Source organism: Saimiri boliviensis, chromosome 16 (genome assembly GCF_048565385.1).
Source record: "Saimiri boliviensis isolate mSaiBol1 chromosome 16, mSaiBol1.pri, whole genome shotgun sequence".
Lineage (NCBI taxonomy): Eukaryota > Metazoa > Chordata > Mammalia > Primates > Cebidae > Saimiri > Saimiri boliviensis.
Window position 1 is genome coordinate 12,291,546 of NC_133464.1, and position 21,669 is coordinate 12,313,214.

Consider the following 21,669-nt stretch of genomic DNA (forward strand, 5'->3'; position numbering starts at 1 on the left):
AGATGACACAGATGATGAAGGCAACAGGAAGCAACTTAAGTAAGAAAATATAATCCCCCTCCTCAGAGATAAGAAGATCTGGGTTTGCAGAAATATACATCCAGATCAATAGAACAATCAAAAATAAAGTGCCCTAAAAAAGTGAATAATAAATTAGCTGGAAAGAAGACATTAAAAGGGTTGAAAAATTAAAATGAGGAGAGGTTTCCTAAAAATTAAAGCCAAAACAGAGATACAAATAAAGACTAAAAAATTAAATGCCTTATCTATGAGATTTGACAGCTAACTAATAAGAGTTCTGGAAAGGGAAAAGGAAAAATAATAAAGGGGATAAAATTATTGAAGAAAAATTCAAGAAAATTTCCCCAAACCAAAGACCATGAGTTTCCATATTGAATAGTCTCCCTTAACAGGCAAAAAGATGAATGAAAATTATGAAAACCAAAGAATATCTTGGGGACATTTCAGAACAATAGGAAAGTACCTTAAAAAAAATACTTTCCAAAAGAGAAGAAATGGTCACATATAGAGAACCAGGAACTAGAATGATACTGGATGCTTTAACAGTAACATTGGAAGCATTTTTTTGAGATTCAGAATGATGGTGATTTTCAGCTCATAATTCTATTTCCAACACACATGCTAATTAAAATATTTTCAGATATATTGGTTTTTAACAATGTTTCATCCTGGCCCCTTTCCTGGGAAGCTGCTAGAAGATCTGATTCACTACTCTCAGGTCCAAAATCAAGAATGGGAAGACATGGAATCTGGGAAATCGGATAAAATTCAGAAGAAAGATGAGAAGAAGAACAAATGATGGTCTACGGTCATACCACCCAGAACACGCCTGATCTTCTCTGATCTCGAAAGCTAAGCAGAGTCGGGCCTGGTTAGTACTTGGATGGGGGACTGCCTGGGAATACCGGGTGCCACAGGCAAATTAAAAAAAAAAAAAAGAAGAAGAAGAAGAATGAAGTTAAGGGGAATTTCAGAGGCAAGTTCTATGTTGCAGAACAACTGGTCTCGATTGCTATATAACAATGTGAGGCTTTAGAAGGCAGATCCTCAAGAAAACAGAAAATGGACCTACCAGATTTGACCTGATAAATTTGACAAGCAGCAGCACTGGACTAAGAGGAAAACATAACCATATGTACATAGACAATCAAAAAAATAGAAAACTGGTAATATCACCAAATTGGGAAGCAGAGGTACAGAGGAAATGGAATGGTGACATGAGGAAGCTAAAGTCTTTGCTACCGTAAATTGACTGCACGCAGTGCAAACACATATTTAGAAACACAAAGATAAATGCCATTGGACCATTGGGGAGAATCGCACTGCAGTTGATTTAGGGTAGAGAAGCTGAAGCTTCTTGCTTCAGGGTAGCTACACTGGAGGTAGGAGGATGGGACTTCAGGCTTCTACATAAGCCTATTGGTGGTGCATCATTTGGCTTTTAAAACTGTTTTCAAGGATCATATTCCTTTAAAAATAATGCAGTTCATATGTACACCAAGGCCGTGAAATGAGGAGGGACAATCCAGTTCTTAGGGTATGAAGTTCTATTCATTAAAGTCCGCACAGGGCAGGGTGCTACCCCTACCTCTTCTCTGACGGGGCTGGGGTCTTCTTCCTAATACCACCCAACAGTCTCTTGTCTACATGCATCAATTAATAAGCTCATCCCCACTACAGAAAGCATTCCCACGACACTTCCATTTCAGGGGCTAAAATGCAGCATAAGATGGTAAGTTTCCCCAAGATTTGAGTAGGAAATGACTGGTAATCTTGGTTTATAAATCCCATTTCTGTTTCTTCATTTGTAGTCATACACTTCTATTCGTCATCTGAGATCAAAGCTTTCTAAGTGAAACCCTTTAATTATGGCTTGTCTGGATATAATCTCTCCTTTCTTTTACTTTAAAGTGATGCCAAGCTTTAAAGGCAAGTTGAATTGTGAGATATTAAGCATTATTATTATAACTTCTCCAGTAGATTCTTTGGAAGAATATGACAGTTTGACCTCCTTCAAGCTTCTCCAAGAACTGGTCTGAGTCTGCAGAAATGTAAATATGAAGCAACATGACAGCAGTTCTCACTGTTCATCAAAATGTGGGTGTGAATAAAGATCTCCCCAGGGCTAGGAGATCTTAAACAATCATACCAAATCCTGCTGTTCCCTTGTTTGCTTTATGTTTTACTTTTTTCACTGACTTAGTTGACCAACACGAACTGGTTTGGTCATTCAGAAAGATTTTTGGTAACATCAGCAGCATCAGGTGGTTCCCAAAAGAAGTACAAAAGAGAGCTGTACGTTTCTGCCCCACAAACTATTTGGCACTTGTCACAAGGAAAGTGAGCTTCAGACCTGAAATAGCCAAACATGTCCGCCTTTCTCAGCAAACATGCAAGAATGATCATACAGCCTGTCTGGAAAAGTAATATCCATCCCCACCCCTCTGTCTTCTGATATAACAACCTGAGCTTTGTATAGAAGCTTCCCTCTGAATCCTCTGAAGCACATTCAGTGGCATTTTTACCACCCATAGAATTGGCAAATCTCTTGTCGTCAAAGTCTTTAGTGAATAGAACCAGAACCCATGGCCTCCAGACCTCATGTACCTCAAAGCTGGCAAAACTGAGGGGCTGGCTGGTTTTAATACTTTATTTATACAAGAGACTCACTCCAAGCCAATCCCTTATCTTAAACAACATACATCCCACCAATTATAAACTGCTTCTAATATTCATTATACTGATAAAGCACATCTAAAGTATGGTACAAATAAAGATGAATGTATGCACATACACACCACAGTACACATTATACACATGTTGAAGCAATTCAAAATAACCATGAATACAGATAGTACTGGTTAAAGCAGTTTCAAATGTATGTATCTCTTTTTGTGAAGTTGTTTCTGTTTTCCAGCTGCCCCCTCACCTATTGTATTACCTATATCAACTCAGACCAAGGCACACCATGCTCTGACCATTACTACCCTTGTAAAAGAATATTCTTGTTCAATCCAGTTCTACATACTTATAATTTCTCTGCAAAATCAGCATTTGTGTCTTTACACAATATCTCCCTTCCTTCTTTCCTTCCATCTCCCCTTCCTCTCTTCCACTGATTCTTCCTCCCACTATTACACTGCTTCATAAATTTCTGTTGATCGCTTACTTCCCAAGTCCCACAAAGCCTTGCATGATGTGGCCCTGTCAGTCTGCCTAACCTCATCTCCCATTACTGTTCCCCTTACTCACTACACTCCCACCGTTCAGAGCCTTTCTGTTTCTCACATGCTCCTAGAACATCCTAAGCTTGTTCTTTGCCTCAGTGCCCCCTTTGCGAGGATCCCTCTTCCTCAGTTCATGTGCTGAGTGGCTTTTCCTCGAATGCCACCTTCTCAAAGAAGAGGTTGATCCCTGATTGACTGTGGTGTCTAAAGTCACTCCCCTGCCCAAGCACCCTTTATCCCATTTTATTTTATTGATAGCACTTACAAGGATCTAACGTTATTGTTTCCATTTCTTTATCTAATTGTGAATAATGTACTACTCCCCCATTTCAATATAAGTTTCATGAGAGCAGGGACCTTTTCTCTCTTGCCCTTTGCTGTAACTCCAGTATCTCACACAGAGTAAAGCCTAAACAAGTATTTGCCAAGAGAATGAATTAAGAAATAAATGAATAAGTAAATCAAAGGTTTTAAAAATTTGATACATCATGATTAAACTCAATGTTTGAATGGAAAGAGAATATTTCAAGCTTAATGGAAGGACAAACTGAACATGCAGTAATGAGATGAATTTAGGTAACTAAAATATAAAAATCAAAGAAAATTCTATCTATCGTGAAAAACATCAAAAAAGCTAATCTACAGTTAGATAATTAACAGCACCTACTGAACTTTCCATATATATGTGGCACTAATTGTTATAATCACTTACAGTCAAGTTTGAAGTTAAAAAAAATCTCAATTTCACTCAAAATCCACTTGAATAATATTTTCACCAAAGGCACCTTCCAGGTTTTCAAATAGTAAAAGGAACACCGAAGTTTTCAGGAAGGCTAAATATTCCCAGGCAGCAATAAAAATAAGTTTCCACTTCCAAGAAAAAGAACTTCTCAGCTGAGCCAGGTCTGTGGAATTAAAAGAAAAAAAAAAGTGTATACTTAACATTTTTTCCAGATGTTAGCACAGAACCAGAGGGCATTTTTTCCCTCCCACATAGCAAAAACACCTGGAAATATTAGAAGTCTCTGAAATGAGAAATATTCTTTCACTCTTCTGAGTATTTCTGCAGTTCTGGTTGATGCTAGAAGGAAATTTTAGGGAAAAAAAATCTAGAAGTCATTTTCATTGACTTTAGGGGAAAAGAAATTTATCATGTAAATATTATTTTATGCCAAAGAATTGACTTTTGATTCTTAAAGTGGTATTCAACTGTTAATTAATAAGCAGGAGGACATAACTAGGCACACACAAGTGGCATGGAGACTTCACCGTTCAGAGATGGATTCTGCTGCTGGCTTTGTCATCTGATAGCTGATGACCGGGCTAGGTTTCTTAACCAGCTGAATTTCAGTTTCCACAATGGCATGCTTGAAGAGAACACCAATTTTTTAAAATGCCAAACTTCTGTGATTATATTTTCCTTATGTATTTGTCCACGGTGTCTTCTAGTAATAGATGAAGAACAGATCCACATACACACACATATGTAATACATATGCACATACATAAGCATACATATATGTACATGTTTTATATAGTATATATGATTTATATATAAATATATATATAAATATTTCATTTCCAACTCATGTATGTAGGTTTTATATATGTATATATGTTTTATATATGTATATATGTTTTATATTATATATGCTTAATATAATGTACTTTATATAATATTAACATATGTAATAAAAATATAATATACATTATATAAAATATATATCATATATAATATATAATATACATTATAAAATTTATAGTTTTGAATTTTTTTTTATTTTCATAGGTTTTGGGGAAATAGGTGGTATTTGGTTACATGACTCAGTTCTCTAGTGGTGATTTGTGAGATTTTGGTGTACCCATCACCCAAGCAGTATACACAGAACCTCACCCCATTCCTACGCTTTCTCCTCAAGTTCCTAAAGTTTATTGTATTGTTCTAATGACTTTGCATCCTCATATCTTAGCCCTAACTTATGAGTGAGAACATATGATGTTTAGATTTCCCTTCCTGAGTTACTTCACTTAGAATAATCGTCTCCCATCCAGCTTTCTGCAAATGCCCTTAATTCATTCCCTTCTATGGCTGAGTATATGTATTCCATCGTATACATATACGCTACAGTTTCTTTATCCACTCATTTATTAATGGGTATTTGGGATGGTCCTATATTTTTGCAATTGTAAATTGTGCTGCTATACGCATGTGTGTGCAAGTACTTTTTTCCTTTAATGACTTATTTTCCTCTGTGTAGATACCCAGTAGTGGGATTGCTGGACATAATGATAGTTCTACTTTTAGTTCTTTAGGAATCTCCACACTGTTTTCCATATTGGTTGACTAGTTTACATTCCCACCAGCAGTGTAAAACTGTTCGTTGTTCACCACACCCACGCCAACATCTATTATTTTTTCATTTTTTTGTTGTGGTCATTTTTGTGATAGTAAGGTGGTATTGGATTATGGTTTTGATTTGCATTTCCCTGATCATTAGTGACGTTGAGCATTTTTTTTCACATGTCGGTTGTCCATTTGCATATCTTCTTTCAATAATTGTGTATTCAAGTCCTTAGCCAGTTTTGATGGGATTGTTTGATATTTGTCCTTGGTCATATGTATAGATTGTGAAGATTTCTCTCCCACTGTGTGGGTTGTCTGTTTACTCTGCTGACTGTTCCTTTTACCATGCAGAAGTTCTTTAGTTTAATTAAGTCTCATTTATCTATCTTTGTTTTTGTTAAATTTGCTTTTGGGTTCTTGGTCATAAAATCTTTGCCTAACCCAATGTCTAGAAGGGTTTTTCTGATGTTATCTTCTAGAATTTTTGTAGTTTCAGGTCTTACATTTAAGTCCTTGATCCATCTTGAGTTGATTTTTGTATAAGGTGAGAGATGCAGATCCAGCTTCATTCTCCTCCATGTGACTAGCAAATGATCCCAGCACCATTTGTTGAATAGGGTATCCTTTACTGCTTTATGTTTTTGTCTGCTTTGTCGAAGATCAATTGGCTATAAGTATTTGAGTTTATTTCTGGGTTCTCTATTCTATTCCATTGGTCTGTGTGCCTATTTTTATATCGGTACCATGCTGTTTTAGTGACTATGGCCTTATAGTAAATTTTGAAATCAGGTAATGTGATGCCTCTAGATTTGTTTTTTGCTTAGTCTTGCTTTGGCTATGCGGGCTCTTTTTTGGTTCCATATGAATATTGGGATTTTTCTGTAGTTCTATGAAGAATGATGGTAGTATTTTGATGGGAATTGCACTGAATTTGTAGATTGCTTTTGGCAGTACGGTCATTTTCACAATATTGATTCTACCCATTTACAAGCATGGGACATGTTTCCGTTTGTTTATTTCATCTGATTTCTTTCAGCAGTGTTTTTTAGTGTTCCTTGTAGAGGTCGTTGACCTCCTTAGTTTGGTACATTACTAAGTTTTCTTTTTCTTTTTTGCAGCTGTTATAAAAGGGCTTGAGTTCTTGATTTGATTCTCAGGGTGGTTGCTGTTGGTATATAGCAGAGCTACTGATTTGTTTACATTAATTTTGTATCCTGAAACTGCTGAATTCATTTATCAGTTCTAGGAGCTTTTTGGAGGAGTCTTTATGGCTTACAATATTATAAAGTAGATATAAAATATTATCATCAGCAAACAGCAACAGTTTGACTTCCTCTTTACTGATTTAGGTACGCTTTATTTTTTTTTCTTGTCTGACTGCTCTGACTAGGACTTCCAGTACTATGTTGAAGAGAAGTGGTGAAAGTGGGCATCCTTGTCCTGTTCCAGTTCACAAAGGGAATGCTTTCAACTTTTCCCCATTCAGTATTATGTTTGCTGTAGTTTTGTCATAGCTGGCTTTTATCACATTAAGGTATGTCCCTTGTATGCAGATTTTCTTGAGAGTTTTAATCAAAAAAAGATGCTGGATTTTGTCAAATCCTTTACTGAGGTGATCAAGTGATATTTGTTTATAATTATGCTTATGTGGTGTATCACATTTATTGACTTAACATATGTTAAATCATCCCTGCATCGCTGGTATGAAACACACGCGATCATGGCATATTATCTTTTTGATATGCTATTGGATTCAATTAGCTAGTATTTTGTGAAGTATTTTTGCATCTATGTTAATCAGGGATATTGTTAATTTGCATCTATATTAATCAGGGATATTTTGTATCTATGTTAATCAGGAATATTGATCTATAGTTTTCTTTTTTTGTTATGTTCTTTCCTGGTTTTGGTATTAGGGTGATACTGGCTTCACGGAATAATTTAGGGAGGATTCCTTCTTTCTTTATCTTGTGGAATAGCATCAATAGGATTGGTACTTTATTTATATATTGCATACAACATATAAACATATATATATATATATATATATATATATATATATATAACCTACATACATATTAGAGTTGAAAATGATGAAAACTAGTATGAGTCTTCTGCTTATAGGCATTTATATTGAGCTATTTTACATAGCATAGGTTTCCAGAAGTTAAAAACATATTTTATTCATGAGTATTTTGATCTGAAATCTGTGCCAAGAACTTTCTTACTACACAGCCTGGTCCACTAGGGCTACATTTGGGAACCACAGGTCACAAACTAAATACAGTTTCCACAGGTAAAGAGAGATGCTCACGAGGTTCTGTGCCAGTGCCTGGATCAAGAGTCTCTGTCCTGAGCTATCTAAGACAGCTAAAGTGTTTTGGGAATAATAACCACAGTATAAAAGCCCATATGAGAGCCAAGCACTTTCCCATAATAATATTCAACTTATAAAACTGACATTATATGGCCTTCAATGTAATTTCTTTGACCAGACAAATTGCCATAAACATTGCCTTGTTGTGATGAAAATTGTCCATAAAACTTTTTCATTTTTGTAAACAGAAATGAAATTCAGTCATAGAAATTTTTATTTGGTATAACAATCTAGATACATACTAAGAGTAGGATATAAATTAAATTTCTTTAAGAAAAGCGAGGGGGTAAATAAGACTAGTAACAAAAACAAAACAAAACGAAAAAAGAGTAGCTTGAGTGGGAAAGGTGTTAAATGATAAAGCCAGTTCTTCAAGGGACAGCAGCTTGTTAGTGTCCTCTGTGGGTAGCCCAGTTGATGACCACTTTTCTTGTCACCTTCTGCTCTCCTCTTCACCATGCAACACAATAAATTACACTTTCCTTTCAAGCTCCGGTGGAAATAGTCAAGCAATTTGCTCCTTTAGTTACTTCAGCCTCTAAATCTAGTCGCTTTGGCATTGTACAGTCAAATGAAGCTTCACATTAAATGGTTCTTGAAAATCTAAATATTCCTAGACGTGTCCTGGTATACTGAAAGACTATTTCATACAACAGAAAGAAAAGCCATTCATTGTGTTTTAATTGCCATGTTTTAAATTAACTGTCCTGCTAGGTCTATTTATAATTGATTGGGTATAATAGCAGATAAAAAGAAAGCATATACATCTTTCTGTTAATGAGAAAACTATAGTATGGAACCAGAAGTTATTAATTCGACGGTTTATAGTCTATATTTTTGTTTTCATTGTGTTTATTCTTCTAAAGAATTCTTTAAAATGACTTACCTAAGTTCTTTAAAATTGGTGAAGTAATAACTAACAAAAAAAATCAAGTCCATTCACTTTCATTGAGAACTTATGATGTATCAATCACATTCCATGCCATACTTCATCAAATATAACCAACTATTGAGAGATTTTTTCATGTGCCACTGTAAAAGAAAACAAATGTGGCCAACCAAACTATGACAGAAGTTCCTATCAGTTATATTTTAATTTTACATATACGTATTGAAAGAGATCTTTTAGGTTTATTTAGAAGTATATTTATTTTTGGCATATCTCCCTATTACAGTTTTGCATTGCTTAACAACAGGGATCTTCTCTGAGAAGTGTATCACTAGGCAATTTCATCAATGGGTAAGCATCATAGAATGTACTTTGACACAGTCTGATAGCCTACTACGCACCTAGGCTGTATGGTATAGCCTATTTCCTCCAGGCTGCAATTCTGTACAGCATGTTACTATCCTGAATGCTGGAGACAATTGTAATACAATAATAAGTATCTGTGTATCTAAACATATGTAAACATAGAAAAGGAACAGTAAAAATATGTTTTTATAACCTGAATATAATCTCCATCTTAGATGTGGTTCCTTATTTACCAAAAAATCATTATACTGGCATATTATATAGAAATAAAAAGGAAAGCTGAGTTGAAATAAATTGACTGACATATTCCTAAAACTCTTTTGAAGAGTCCAACTACTCAGTTTTCAACTTGAAATCATATGACTGTGTTTTTCATAAAATATATCATACAAGATATCATCCTTCTTTTACAGGTTGTTTTAAGTAAAATTACATCACCTGCACTTAAGGACAATATACTATATTGTCCTTATATACAACACTGGCTTCTTGATAAGAATATATTGTATTGTCCTTAAGTGCAGCTGATGCAGTTTTAGTTAACTCATAAAAGAAGCCAAATCCCCTGGGTGCTGAGTTATTTGTCTATTTCTATAGCTGGTATATTTTTGATTCCAACTTCTAGAAGTTTACTGAACTCAGCTGAGTCACCATGGCCCACCCATGCTCAACACACTCACTTGCTCTGCTACTGTCTTGGATTTTTCTTGCAAGTTCCTGACACCACTATTGCAGATTTCAAAGTCCGAGCTTTGGATATTTGTGCATCATCATGACTTACCAACAGAGATTGTAAGATGCCACTCATTGCTATTGATCCAATTTCAAATTTGTCAAAAATGTCAACAAAACAATTGCCTCATGGAATAAACAAGATGTGATATTTTGTCTTATTTAATTCACACAACAACTTCATGAGGTAGAAACACAATGCTCACAAAAGTTAGGCATACAAACCAAGATCCTCTTGCTAGTAGATTATAGAGAAAGTGTTGTGCTTACGGTCAGTTGCTTCTTTTGCAACACAATTAGCCTTAATTCAAAGAATAAAGACGGTAAAATTTATTCTGCACCCATCTGTTTTCCACTTCAGTTACTTTTTTCTCCTTCCCTACCTTGTGTTTGCAGGTAGCTCAGTTATCTTTGATTCAGCTGGAAGGGCTGGATCATCCCCATACCCTTCCCACAGCAACAAGTACGTGACTAGACTCATTCAGTTATTCATTCAAAAAACATTCAGTGTGCATCTATTGAATGCTATCAAGGATGATACCAGATGTGCAAGACAGTGAGAAATACCCACAAGCAGGACAGACTCAAGGAATACTTCTCACAATCTATAATAGTTCTTATAATTACCAAGGTGGTTTCCATTCTATTCCAAATAATCTATGATATTGTCTCACAAGCATTCATAATTTCTGACATTTTGCACTTAGCCAAGAGTACAAAAAATAAAGCTATATCACGTAGAATTCCCTTTAGAAAAGTATTTGTCAACCATCTGGGAGGAGTGGGGTAGGCTGGAAGCCACAAGCTGTTGGCCCATTCAAAGACAGGTTTGAGTCAAGGTCATGCTATTCTCAGGATGGTCTGTCTGACTGTACAAAGCAGTGATCCAAGGGTCCAGCCATTTTAGCCGAACATAGAATCCTCTTAGGGCAATCATGGATCAAGGGCCTACCATCAGGCTGGCACAGAGTCAATGTCAGGTCTGATGGCTCTCTGTGCCCAGTCTTGCTTCTCCCTTTTCCCAGCAAACCTTGTGTACTACTAATTCCGTCTCAACACTGGCTTCTTGATCTTCAAAAATCTTGCTTTTGCATCCACTTGAAATGCCCTTTCTTCTCCACGCACTTAAATCTTTCACATTTTTAAAGACCTATTTAGTTCAATGTCTTCCATATGTTTTATGTCATTCAGCCCATATGTATAATCTTCAGTCTCAATTTATGTTGAACTTAAAAAGACAACTAGTTAATTCTTGCACGGTACTGTAACTGTTTCATATGTGTTGGCTGTATTTTCTCAGCATCTTGAGGGCATCTGCCATAGGTAGCAGGCATGGCTTCTGCCTTGCACCGGTCCCCTGAGATTCATAGCTTCTGTTGATGTAGATGGAATGTGCCGGCTTCTGCAGGACTTCAGGTGACTGCCCTCAGACTATCAAAGCCACTTTGTCAACAAACGCAGAGTCAGAAGTGACTAAATGTTTATTTTTATTCCACCCGCCCTACATATCCTCCTAAAGCTATTAACTAATGACAGTTAGGTGAAAAACTGAAAATCTGCCTTAGATTTAGATAACTCGGAGGTGTAAGTTATAATCTAGAATCCCCAAGCCTAATCATGCTGACTCCCAGTCCCTGTGGGTCTTGTGCCTAAGACTGAATATTTCTCTTCTCTACCTTCCTGTCCTTCTACTTCCATATTGGCTTCCCCTAGGAGCACTTGTTTTAAAATCAATTGCATACAAATATTCGTAGCAGAGTTTGCTTCTGGGAAATTCAAACTATGATGAAATATCAAATTTTTAAAAAGTCATTATTTGAGTCCAAAAATTAAGTTACAAAGATTTATTACACCAATTGTTTGATGTTATAAAAACATAAAAATTAGATCATGTCTGTAATTTTTATTTTGTTATACAGCGTTATGAAAATTTATAGCTAAAACATTTTTATAAAATAGTTTTCACTGAAGACTTTTATTTAAGAAAGGCAACAATATTTTTGGGATGATTTAGTTATCATCCTGCCTGGAAGTAGATGATGAAGCCAACAGCCTCTTAAGGGTTTTTCCAGTCCCACAATGTGAGAATGTTTTGAAGGCTAATGAGGACATACTTATTCAACATCATCCTCTATTTTATTTTCACACTAAAATAGGATGCTCTGGTTCCCTGGTGGTTTCATAATTAGACATTATCATGGCTGTGTTTTGAGATTGATTTCTGGTCAGAGAATGGAAAATTTTTAGTTCCTAATATAAAAAATATTTGACTGTCTCCCTAAAAATATCCATTGCATCAAAGGGAGCATTATCCATACAAAGCATTTAAATCTTGAACAATTGAATTTGTGAACTAATTGGTAGTTAATTAATTAAGCAAATATTGATTGAGCTCCTTACTGGGTTAAAAAAAAGTACAAGACACAGAAAAATAGACTATGTGAAGGCTTATAAGGTTATATGACTCTTTTTCAGGGCCTCAAAATCTGAATAAGAAAATAAGAAGATATATGCTAATTATCATAAAAGACAGTATGAACCAAGATGAGACCAAATTGATCCTTTGGAAAATATTAATGTAGAATAATGTATCCAGCCAATCAATATATTTCCCGTATATTTTTATAAATTTTTCTCAATCACTTTTACTCTTTAATAGACTTATGTTTTAGTAGAGTCCAGCGGTAAACATCTCAAAACCAATTCTGGAGGTTATTACTGACGTTAATGAGGTTGAATAGTTTTGGCGATAAACCAAAGCATAACGGTTTTGGTGATAAACCGCAATGCATATTTCTTTAATAAATCTTTCATTTACTTGATGTGGTTCCAAATGGCTCAGTCATTTATTCCTTTGATGATACATCTTTTCATTTTTTCATCTTTTCTCTGAGGACAGATACCTTTCATGAGAAGAAGGGCTAATGGGTTCTAAAAACTCTATGCTAGCACACGATTCACTGACTTGAGAAAGTCACATGAATCTGATTTAAACTTCTTATGGGAAACACTGCCACAGGAGACATTGCCACAATAGCACTGGACTTGAAGATTTTTGTCTTACTCTCTAGGCCAAACCAAAATCCTGAAAAAAACAGATTACGTCATCATCACATTCACTCACATAATTGAGCAAGGCTAGGAAAAAATGTACATGTCTTGCTTTAAATTAATAACCAGTTATTTATATGGGTTCTTCTTTTTTATTTTTTATTTTTAATTTTACTTTAAGTTCTGGGGTACATGTGCAGATCATGCAGAATTGTTACATAGGTATACACATGCCATGGTGGTTTGCTGCATGCATACCCCCGTCATCTACCTTAGTTATTTCTCCTAATGTTATTCCTCCCCAATCACCCCAGCCCCTGCTATCCCACCCCTAGCTGCCCCCAACCAGAAAACCCCAGTGTGTGATGTTCCCTTCCCTGTGTCCATGCGTTCTCATTCTTCAATACCCACTTATGAGTGAGAACATGCAGTGTCTGGTTTTCTGTTCGTGTCAGTTTGCTGAGGGTGATGGTTTCCAACTTCATCCAAGTCCCTGCAAAGAACATGGACTCATCCTTTTTTATGGCTGCATAGTATTCCATGGTGTATATGTGCCACATTTTCCCTGTCCAGTCTATCATCGATGGGCATTTGGATTGCTTCCAAGTCTTTGCTATTGTAAACAGTGCTGCAGTGAACATACGTGTGCATGTGTCTTTATAATAGAACAATTTGTAATCCTTTGGGTATATACCCAGTAATGGGATTGCTGGGTCAAATGGAATTTCTATTTCTAGGTCCTTGAGGAATTGTCACACTGTCTTCCACAATGGTTGAACTAATTTACACTCCCACCAACAGTGTAAAAGTGTTCCTATTGCTCCACATCCTCTCCAGCATCTGTTGTCTCCAGATTTTTTAATGATTGCCATCATAACTGGCATGAGATGGTATCTCAATGTGGTTTTGATTTGCATTTCTCTAATGACCAGTGATAATGAGTTTTTTTCATGTTTGTTGGCTGCATAAATGTCTTCTTTTGAAAAGTGTCTGTTCATATCCTTTGCCCACTTTTTGATGGGGTTGTTTGTCTTTTTCTTGTAAATTTGTTTAAGTTCTTTGTAGATTCCAGATATTATTAGCCCTTTGTCACGTGGGTAGTTTGCAAAATTTTTTCCTATTCTGTTGGCTGCCACTTCACTCTAATGATATTTTCTTTTGCTGTGCAGAAGGTATTAAGTTTAATTAGATCCTATTTGTGTATTTTGGCTTTTGTTGCCATTGCTTTTGGTGTTTCAGTCATGAAATCCTTGCCTATGCCTATGTCCTGAATGGTATTGCCTAGGATTTTTTCGAGGATTTTTATGATGTTAGGTCTTATGTTTAAGTCTTTAATCCATCTGGAGTTAATTTTTGAATAAAGTGTAAGGAAGGGGTCTAGTTTCAGCTTTCTGCATATGTCTAGGCAGTTTTCCCAGCACCATTATTAAATAGGGAATCCTTTCCCCATTGCTTGTTTTTGTCAGGTTTGCCAAAGATCAGATGGTTGTAGATGTGCAGTGTTACTTCTGAGGCCTCGGTTCTATTCCATTGGTCTATATCTCTTTTTAAGTACCTGTACCATGCTGTTTTGATTACTGTAGCCTTGTGGTATAGTTTGAAGTCAGGTAGTGTGATGCCTCCAGCTCTGTTGTTTTTGCTTAGGATTGCCTTGGCTATGCAGGCTCTTTTTTGGTTCCATGTAAAGTTTAAGGTGGTTTTTTTCCAGTTCAGTGAAGAAGGTTTCAATGGTAGTTTGATGGTCTTTTTAAAATATTTTATTTTATTTTAAGTTCTGGGATACATGTGCAGAAGGTACAGGTTTGTTATACAGGTAAATGTATGCCATGGTGGTTTGCTGAACCTATCAACCCATCATCTAGGTATTAAGTCCCAAATACATTAGCTATTTATCCTGATGCTCTCCTTCATAGTTTCTTAATATATCTAGCAATCATCCACAGTCCAATTCAGCTTCTCCTCCATTCTCTTAATTAACTCTTGCACAACCTTCTTTTCCCCAAACCTCCAACATATCTTTTCTCAATCCTCATCCTCACTTAACAAGTTTCTTCCTATTTCACTGACGTTAAATAAAATCAGTTAGAAGAAATTTTTATAAGCTTGTGTCAGCTAACTACCCACTCCCTGCCTTGAGGACTTTGCACTCTGTCTTCTTTCCTGCTAAAGTGAGTGAGTGGATGAATCACCTGCCTTCTAGTACAGGCCAGACCTCCTTTGTCCACTGGATCCTATCCCACTCCTCCCCAGAAGGGCAATGCTTGCTTTATTTACCAGTCTCTGCATGTTTTGCCTACCACCAGATCAGCATAAAATGTACTGTTATGTCTCCCATCTGTAAAAAAAAAAAAAATTGTCTTTGATTCATGTCTCCTTCAATTGTCACATCATTTCTTTCTTCCCATTTATAGTAAAACTCCTTTAAGGATTTGTTTACAGAGTGTCTCCATTCGCATCTCCTTGGCCTTGAAACTATTGTATGCCCTACGCTCTGCCATAGACCACTTCTCTTTTATGTTTATATATAGAAAAGAGACTTCCTAGGTGATTTTATCCAGTTTCTTGGATTTAAACATATCTCTATGCTGAAAACTACCAGATTTATAACTCACATATACTCCAATATATTTATCTAAATGATGTATTCATATATATGTACATACATTTCTCTTTTGTGATATGTCTATCTCACAAATGCTACTCAAAGTCCTCTCTTGGAGATCTAACAGGCATACAAAGTTTTACATGTCAAAACCAAGCTCTTGTTTTTCCCCACTCTACATCGAAAACTTCTCCACCTACAGCCCTCCCCATCAAAATAAATGATAACTCCATTTTTCTCTAGAGGCTCAGGCCCAAAACATCAGGGTGATCTTTGACTTCTCACAGTCCATGTTATCTCTCGTAGCCCACATTCTGTCCTTCAGCGATTCCTGTCAGATCCTTTGGAAAATATTTTGCATCAGAGCACATCTCACCATCCGCACCACTCCCTCTGCAGCTCAACATCTGCTCTTGCCCGAATAGCGGGAGACAGCTAATGAGGTCTCCCTGCTTCTGCCCTTATTCACCTTAGACAACAACTTAGCCAGAATGATTCTTAAAGCATTGTTAGATCACTGCACTCTTGCTGAAACCCTTTTCTTTTCTTGGGGAAAAAATAACAAAGTTTTTTGAATGACCTACAGTCATTCCACGACCTGCACCTCACCTGCTTACCTTGGCACCTCATCCCCTACTCCTCTCTCCCTTGTTCACCTTATTCCAATCACTTAGAGCCCTTTACTCTTCCTTGAATTTGCCAGATGCACTTAACTTCAAGTCCTTTGCACTGTGTTCTCTCCACCCAGAATGTTCTTTCTGCAAATATCTGTAGACCCTAGACCCCCTCTCTTTAAAAGCATATACAGTCATCTGTTTCATTTCAAAGAATATAAGACATATAAATAAGACAAAAATGTCTTTCTTCTTAATAAATTAGACGAGGCTATTTATTTCATTTAAATTTACATGCACTTCTAAGTCTCATTTGCATCCATTGGCTCACAGGGTGCATTTAACTGCTGGTAACTGAAAACCTAATAAAAGATGGTATAAAACTATTTTGCAACACTGTGAGTCTCCAGGCAGGGAAATTTCAGGTTAATTTTAGCAGCTCACTGTTGACATCATGGGGCATAGATTCTTCCTCTGTGTTTGCACCTCATCCTGTTGGCTCTGCTCTCAGACTGGTCCCTTCATGGTTGCCAGATGGCTCTGTCCAGTCCAAACCTCACCAACTCACACAACTCACTCAGAATATCCTCAGGGAAGTAAAGCATGTCTCTGACTTAATGTTCCTTTTTAAGGGTGAAAAAAATCTTTCTCAGAAGATCCAGTCCCTCTGCCTCACAAGTCTTGTTGAATAGCATTATGTCATATGCCTAAGCCTAACACAACTACTGAAGGTTTCCACCTTTAGAGCATTAACATGGTTGTTCATTCGAGTTGGTGATTGGCCTATGCCTTGAGCACATGGCCAAGAAGAGAGAGAACTGATTGGTCAGACAACCACCTGTGTCTACTGGGTATTTTTAAAGGGAATTTTGGATAAGAATCTTATTCTAAATTCCTAGGAATGACCTGCATGAAATGTGTGAAACTCATATAAGAGAAAATACATCGATGTAGTGCAAACTATCAAGTTATACTTCAATGAAAAGGGCTATGCCATTCTCCTAGACAATAACAAAGATGCTGGCTACAAAGTAACTCAACTGTTTAATGGAATGCCATTCAAAATCTTAAGAGTCTTATCAAGAATTCCCTCTAAATACACACTAGTAGACACTGCAGATACTCCAAAGCCTATAGATTTGTCTGTATCAGGCTATTTTTCTCCTACGGACAATTTGATTTCTCCAAATTTTTATTCAACAGCAATAAACAAATAGATGCTGAGTGCTACCATTTTCTAGTCCTATACTCTAGGCTCTAGGGATACAGAAATGAACAAAATATGTCTCATTATGCCCTAAAGGAATTGACATACGTTGAAAATTTTTTGACCCAGTGAGAATTTTTACTGATTTTTACTTCTGATAATTTTTATATATAACAGTATTGAAATCTCTCAGGAAAATTTATTCTGTGGAAATTATTTACCATAACTCACTCTCTGGTATTCATTGGTTGAATTGATAATGGATATGAAGGTGGTTAATATGGTTTCTGCCAATCATTCCACAGCCCCAGGTTTATGCAAACCTCAGGAAAATCTCTGGTTTTGGAAACAATTTTTCACTAAAGGTAGACCAATGTTAAAACCATTCAAGAGAAATGGAAGTGTATCTCCTTTTATGTCTCACATGAAGCTTGGCATAATAATAGCAACATACCTGAATCCAGAAGGAACTAAATACTTTCAGAATACTTATGAGTTCAGAAATGTAGCCAGATACAAGATAAAATTACAAAACCAGATATCTTATCTATGGAAAGCAATAACAAATTTGGATATACAGTGGGGAAAATCACAAAGCCAATGGTTATCCAAATATTTATAACTCTTAAGAATGACTTCTGCATGAAATGTATGATAAGTCTACATAAGAGAAAATACAGAAATTTAATGCAAACTATCAAATTAGAACTCAATGAAAAGGACTATACCATCTTCCTAGACAATAATAAAGATGTCAGTTACTCACAGGGTAATTCAAACACTTAATGAAATGTCACTCAAAATCTTAATATGTTACTTTTGTGGATGGCATAAATGGTTCCAAAATTAATTTGCAGAAATAATTACAATATGACTAATAAAAAATAGAAAAGAACTATAGTAACGGCAGTTGGCAAATAGAATTTTTCTTTTAACCATTTAAGTGTGTTTTACAGGGAAGATACTTAAAATGGAATAAATTTTGTGCAAGAGCTAGCATTTACATCATACCACAGAAATGGAAAATCAAAATTAAACCTTATATTCTAAATAAATGTTAATTTGGACACCTATTTTTTTTTCAAAATAAAATTATCTAAGTCTTCAATTGATACCAAATTCTTACTAAATTCTAAATGGAATAAAGATACAGATTTATAGATATGGATTTATAAATATAGATATATTGATACATGTTGATAGCATAAAAACCACAAAGGAAAAGGCTAACAGAGTTCACTGAACTTTTGATACATCACAAAAAAGTAAAACCTATACTAGATGGGAGAAATATTTATGACATTTATGAAAAAAATCATTAACAATTGCTAATTTAAGATTCTGAAAACAGGGGTTTGCCAAGATGACCAAGAGAAGCCAGAACCGGAATGCAGCTCCCAGTGAATGAGACGCAGAGGGCTAGAGGACTTCAAATTCCAAACGAGGTGCTGGGTTCGTTTCTGCGGGACTGATAGGGCACTGAAAATAGGCCCCAGGCAGGAGCGGCAGGGCGAGGGCCATCCAGGGGGGCAAATCAAGATGGGGTGGGGGGGCACTTCCCCACCTGAAATGTGCAGCCGGCTCAGAGGGTCGAGGGACTTAGCCCCCTCAATGCTCCAATCACGATCCTGTGCTTACCTCATCCTTCCTGCAACCCAAGGTCCCTGGGAGCCCTGCCAGACGGTGGGGCTCCGTGAATAGTCAATGCAAATCTGAGCAGCAGCTACCACGAGGCGCAGCAAGTTGTCTCAGGCACCTGGGCGGAGTTTGGACTAAGGCCAGCAGGATGGACTGTCCCACAAAGGGAGGCAGAGTTGAAAGCGGGGAAACAGACCATAAGGCCTGGCAGGACCCACCTCCACAGAACTCAAACTGAAGCCCTTGCTAGAGAGCTTGGCAGCAAATACACAGCTTGACCCCAACCGGGAAGATCCAGCTGGGGAAGGAGAGACATTGGGAAGGTGGGACCATCTCATCTGCAAACAAACTCCAGGGAAGGACCACCCATCCAGCAACCTGACTGAATCCTAGAGAGCCCAGCAACGCCCTCTACAGGCCATAAAAGATACAGCTCCAACCTCAACAGAAAAAAACGTCCACTCAGCAGACTCCTGAAATCACCAACTTCAAAGATCAAAGGAAGATAAATCCACTAAGATGGGAAAAAACAGCACAAAAAGGATGAAACCATCAAAGAACAGAACACTTCTTCTGCTCCCAGAGATCACAACTCCTCACCATCAAGGGAACAAAAAAAGACAGAGAATAAATCTGACAAATTGACAGAAGCAGGCTTCAGAAGATAGATAATAGCAAACTTCTCCAAGTTAAAAGACCATGTTCAAACCCAATGCAAAGAAATGAAGAACTTTGAAGAAAGGCTAGACGAAATGTTAACTAGAATAACCAGCTTAAAGAAGAACATAAGCAACTTGATGGAGCTGAAAAACACAGCATGAGAACTTCGCGAGGCATGCACAAGTTTCAACAGCCAAATCGATCAAGCAGAAAAAAATATATATCAGAGATAGAAGAAGATCAATTCAGTAAAATAAAATGAGAAGGCAAGATTAGAGAAAAAGGAGTGAAAAAAAAAGAACAAAGCCTCCAAGAACTATGGGGTTATGTGAAAAGACCTAATCTAGGCTTGATCAGCATACCTGAATGTGATGGGAAGAATGAATCCAAGTTTGAATACACTCTTCAAGATATTAACCAAGAGAACTTTCCCAACCTAACAAGGCAGGCCAACATTCAAATCCAGGAAACACAGAGAACACCACAAAGATATTCCTCAAGAAGAGCAACCCCAAGGCACATAGTTGTCAGATTCTCCAGGGTTGAAATGAAGAAAAAAATCCTACAGGCAGCCAGAGAGAAAGGTCGAGTCACCTGCAAAGGAAAGACCATCAGACTCACATCGGATCTCTCAGCAAAAACCCTGCAAGCTAGAAGGAAGTGGAGGCCAGTATTCAACAACCTTAAAGAAAGGAACTTTCAACCCAGAATTTCATATCCAGCCAAACTAAGCTTCATAAGTGAAGGAGAAATAAAATCCTTTATGGACAAGCAATTGCTGAGAGATTTCTTCACTGTAAGATCTGCTTTACAAGAGCTACTGAAAGAAGTACTAAATATGGAAAGGAATAACCAGTACCAGCCACTGCAAAAATGTACCAAATGATAAAGAACGACACAATGAAAAAGCCATATCAACTAACAGGCAAAACAACCAGCCAACAACAAAATGGCAGGATCAAATTCAAACATAACAATATTAATGTTGAATGTAAATGCCCTAAATACCCCAATCAAAAGACACAGACTGGCTAAGTGGATAAAAAGCCAAGACCATTGGTGTGCTCTATTCAGGAGACCCATCTCACATGCAAAGACTCACATAGACTCAAAATAAAGGGATGGAAGAAGATTTACCAAGCAAATGGAGAGCAAAAAAAAGCAGGAATTGCAATCCTAGTCTCTGATAAAACGGATGTTAAACCAACAAAGATCAAAAGAGACAAAGAAGGGCATTCCATAATGGTAAAAGGATTAATGCAACAAGAAGAGTTAAGGATCCTAAATATATATGCACCCAATACAGGAGCACCCAGATACATAAAGCAAGTTCTTAACAACCTACAGAGACTTAGACTTACGCACAATAATAGTGGGAGACCTTAACACTCCACTGAAAATATTGGACAGATTAATGAGACAGAAAGCCAACAAGGATATCTAGGTCTTGAACACAGATTTGGACCAAGTAGACCTAATAGAAATTTACAGAACACTCCATCCCAAATCCGCAGAATACACATTCTTCTCAGCACCACATTGCACTTACTCCAAAATTGACCACAAAATTGGAAGTAAATCACTCCTCAGCAAATGCAAAAGAACGGAAATCATAACAAATAGTCTCTCAGACCACAGTGCAATCGAATTAGAACTCAGGATTAAGAAACTAACGCAGAACCATACAACTTCATGGAAACTGAACAACTAGTTCTTGAATGTTGACTGGATAAACAATGAAATGAAGGCAGAAATAAAGATGTTCTTTTAAACCAATGAGAATGAAGACACAATGTACCAGATCCTATGGGACATATTTAAAGCAGTGTCAAGAGGAAAATTTATAGCAATAAATGCCCATGTGAGAAACAAGGAAAGATCTAAAATCGACACCCATCATCAAAATTGAAAGAGCTGGAGGAGCAAGGTAAAAAAAAAAAA

The 21,669-nt window shown here is 36.7% G+C and overlaps 1 pseudogene; it reads left to right on the plus strand.

Annotated features, from left to right (window-relative positions):
• Nucleotides 1-822: 822 nt before the first annotated feature.
• Nucleotides 823-941, plus strand: LOC120365889 (5S ribosomal RNA; annotated as a pseudogene).
• The last annotated feature ends 20,728 nt before the right edge of the window (nucleotides 942-21,669 follow it).